Here is a 4,227-nt window from a genome sequence, read left to right as displayed (position 1 = left end):
GGAGCCCGCCCCACCCCGCCGCTCCGAGGCCCGCCCCCGCCGTATTCCTCCGAGCCGCGGGACACCCACTACCGACCCCGCCCCCCCCCCCCCCAGCTCGCCCTCGGTAACCCGCCCAGCCCCACCACCCCTCCCTGGGTCCCCAATCCCAGCCTCCTATCACCTCCCCACCCTGAAAGCTGAACCCTAGAACAGCTTCCAGACCCCAAATCTCAACCCCCAATCCCTTCAGGAATTGCGCGCGCGCACACACGCCCATTGCTCCCCTATCCCCAATAGGTCTCCCAGGTTCCTCCAAGTCCAGCCTCCCCGCAGCCTCCTCAGCGGTCCCCCCAACCCTCCACACACACACTCGGGGAGCCGTAACAGCACCTCTACCCCCAAGGTCAGTTCCTCTAGCAGTCTGCCAGCCTCTGCCTCCCCTGGCCTCCGCTCTACCCTCAGAACACCCAGTACCCCCAATCTCAGTCCCCCCTGAGACTTTGGCCTTAAGTCCAAACCCCATTCCTCGCTGTCACCCTCCAGCACACGCACTCACCTCCTGCCCCTCAGGCCTGTTGGGCCGGTGCCCTGTGGCTTGTCCAGGGGAATCTCAAACCACAGGCCTTCTCAGCCGGGCAGGGATGAGGACCCGGGGAACTTCCTGGAGCTGGAAGGCCTCACCCCATTGGTTTTCGTGTCTGTAAAAATGCCACCGCCCCCACCCCGTGCACCAGTGGTTCTCAAAGTGTGCTCCTGGGGCCAGAAGGGTCATCACCAGCTTCACTCTGAAGCTTATTAGATATGCAAACCTCTGCCCCACCCCACATGAAATCAGAATCTCTGGGAGTAGCGCCCAGAACTCTGTTTTCTCAAGCTCCTAGGTGATTCTGCCACACACTAGCCACAGCTTTAGACCAAATATACAAAACAGAAGGGCATCCTCGTGTCCCCTCCCTCCTCGTGTCCCCTCCCTCCTCGTGTCCCCTCCCTCCTCGGAGCTTTGTACCATCACTTTGTGCTAATGCTCAATAAACCTAGCTTTGCTGCCACCAAAAAACAACAAAACAACACCCAGAAACAACAACAACAACTAAACGAAAGGCTGCACCTGGACAACAGAAACCCTGAGAGATGAAAACACCTCCAAGTCCAAGCCTTGTTCAGGTGTCCTCAGAGAGACAGGCCTAAGGCATGGAAGTGCCAAGAATCACCTCGGCACTCACCCATGGCGTCCATGGCGTCCATGCCCCTGCCCCAGAGACACAGGACCTCAGCCTCACCCAGGCTTCCCCGGGGAGCTTTTTAAGGGGCTGCTTCCATTTCCCTGGATAGTCCTTATGGTGCCGGGGACCACCAAGAGTACTCCCCAGGACCCTGGCAGCCTCCCACCGTGGGCCCGAGCTAACCACCCCCACAAGGCCAGAGGAGGAAACTGCTGCCCTGGTCCCTGCGGGCCAAGCTGGGGCTGGGTCTGGGTCTGGCCTAGGTCTCGCCTTTCTGGTCTCGCCCTTCTGAACTCCCCACATATCTCCCAGACTTGACCCCACCTGCTTTCCCTCAGACCATGGCCAATAGAGCCCCCAGCACTCGATCCATTACAGCAAACTGTTTTTGACAAAAACCTCTGGAGGACTTTTGGTCAACAACAACAACAGTATTCATGATAAAAAAAGCATCTTCTCAGAGTGCCTGGGTGGCTCAGTTGGTTAGGTGTCCTATTATTGATTTCAGCTTGAGTCATGGTCTCAGGGACATGGGGGTCAGTGCCTGCTCAGCAGGGATTCTGCTTGAGGTTCCCTCTCTCCCTCTCCCTTTGCCCCTCCCCCGCCAGTACAGGAGCACACACAAACACATGCACGCACGCTCTGTCTAAAGAAATAAACTTAAAAAAAAAAAAAAGCATCTTCTCTAGAGTGGGTTTCACAAATATCTTCCTTCTCTATCTTCATCATTTTCACCCAATCCACTCACCAAGTGGACTACTGTCACTTAAGATTTTTTTAATGAGAGGCACCTGGGTGGCTCAGTGGGCTAAAGCATCTGCCTTCAGCTCAGGTCATGATCCCAGGGTTGTGGCATCAAGCCCCACATCTGGCTCTCTGCTCAGCAGGGAGCCTGCTTCCCTCTCTCTCTGCCTGCCTCTCTGTCTACTTGTGATCTCTGTCTGGCAAATAAATAAATAAACTCTTTTTTAAAAATTAAAAAAATATATATTTTTTAAATGAGGGGCGCCTAGGTGGCTCAGTGGGTTAAGCCTCTGCTTTCCACTCACGTCATGATCTCAGGGTCCTGGAATCAAGCCCCACATCAGGCTCGCTGCTCAGCAGGGAGCCTGCTTCCCCCTCTCTCACTGCCTGTCTGTCTGCCTACTTGTGATCTCCCTCTCTTTCAAAAAAAAAAAAAAGTAAAAAAAAAAGATTTTTTTAAATGAAACCTTTTATTCTGAGACAGTTGAAGAGTCGTGTGAAATTGTAAGCTCCAGTCCAGAGAGATCCATGTACCTTTACCCAGTTTCATTCAGTGGTGACATCTGTGCCACTGTACAGTATCACAGCCCAGAGATATGGACACAGAAGCAGTCAAGATACAGACGTGTCCGTCACTGCCAAGATCCATCCATCATGTTGCCCTTTATAACCACACCCACTGCCCTCCCACTCTCCCACTCTTCCCCCTCCTTCACCCTGGGCAACTACCCATCTGTTCTCTATTTCTATACTATTTTTGTACTATATTTCTATACTCTATTTCCAGAATGTTATAAGATTAGAATCCTAAGTATGTGATCTTTGGGGAATGGCCTTTTTTCACCCCACCTCATTCTTTGGAAAGTCATCCAAGTTCCTGTGTGTATCACTAGTTCATTCCTTCCACGGCCAAGTAGTATTCCATGATGTGGATGTACCACAGTTGGCTTATTCGTACAGCCATTGAAAGACATTGGGGTTGTTTCCAGTTCAGGGCTCTTATGAATAAAGCTGCTATAAACGTTCATGTACAGGTTTTTGTGCAGACACAAGTCGTTATTGCTCCAGGATAAATGCCTAAGAGTGCAATTACTGGGTCATATGGTAATTGGGTTTAGTTTAAAAAACAAAAAACAAAAAACAAAAAAACCCAACCTTGCTAAACTGTTTTCCAGAGTGGCTATACTATTTGACATTCCCACCAGCAATGTATGAATGATCCCATTTCTGCACATCCTTGCCAGCATTTATTGTTGTCACTGCTTCCCTTTTTTATTTTTTTAAAACCATGCTGGTAAGTGTGTCATGATATCTCATTACAGCTTAAATTTGCATTTTCCTAATGGTTGATGTTGCTGAACATCTTTTCATGTGCTAATTTGCCATCTGTGTGCTATCTTCTTCCGTGAAATGTTTCTTCATGTCTTTTGTCCATGTTCTAGTTGGATTATTTGCTTTTTTTTGTTGTTGAATTTTGAGAGTTCTTTATATATTCTAGATACTAGTCCTTTTTTGGATATGTGTTTTACAAATATTTTCTCCCAGTCTGTAGCTTGTCTTTTCATCCACTTAACAAGATCTTTCACAAAGCAAAATTTTAAAATTTCAATGAAGTCCAAATGATCAACTTTTCCTTCAATGGATTGTGCTTTTGGTGCAGAGTCTAAGAACTATTTGCCTAGCCTTGATCCTAAAGATTCTCTCCTATGTCTTATTCTAAAACTTCAATAGTTTCAGTTTTACATGTAAGTTTTACATATAAGTGTGTTTTACATGTAAGTTTTATGTTTTACATATAAGTCTGTGATCCCTCTTGAATTAAATTTTGTAGGAGGTACAAGACATAAGGTGATGTTTTTCCCCTTTGGCCTGTGGATGTCCAATTCTTCCAGCACCATTGTGAGATTTTCTACATGATCATGTCATCTTCACATTGAGACAATTTTATTTCTTTCTCTCCTGTCTGTATGTCTTTTACTTCCTTTTCTTACCTTTTTGCATTGGCTGAAATTTTCAACATTATGTGGAGAAAGTGTAGTGAGACCTGACATCCTTTCCTTGTTCTTGATCTTAGGGGAAGAGCATTCAATTTCTCGCGTGAATTGTCATATAAATATCAATTGGATATTTGGTGATGGTGTCGTTGGGTTCTTCTATATCCTTGCTGATTCTCTATCTAGTTTTCCATCAATAGTTGAAAGAAGGCTATTGATGTCTTCAATTATTATTGTGGATTTGTCTATTTTTCTTCAGTTTTATCAGGTCTTTTTTTTTTTTT

This window comes from Mustela nivalis (genome assembly GCF_964662115.1).
Source record: "Mustela nivalis genome assembly, chromosome: 18".
NCBI lineage: Eukaryota > Metazoa > Chordata > Mammalia > Carnivora > Mustelidae > Mustela > Mustela nivalis.
The sequence above is the reverse complement of the archived record's forward strand: the minus strand, read 5'-3'. Positions refer to the sequence as shown.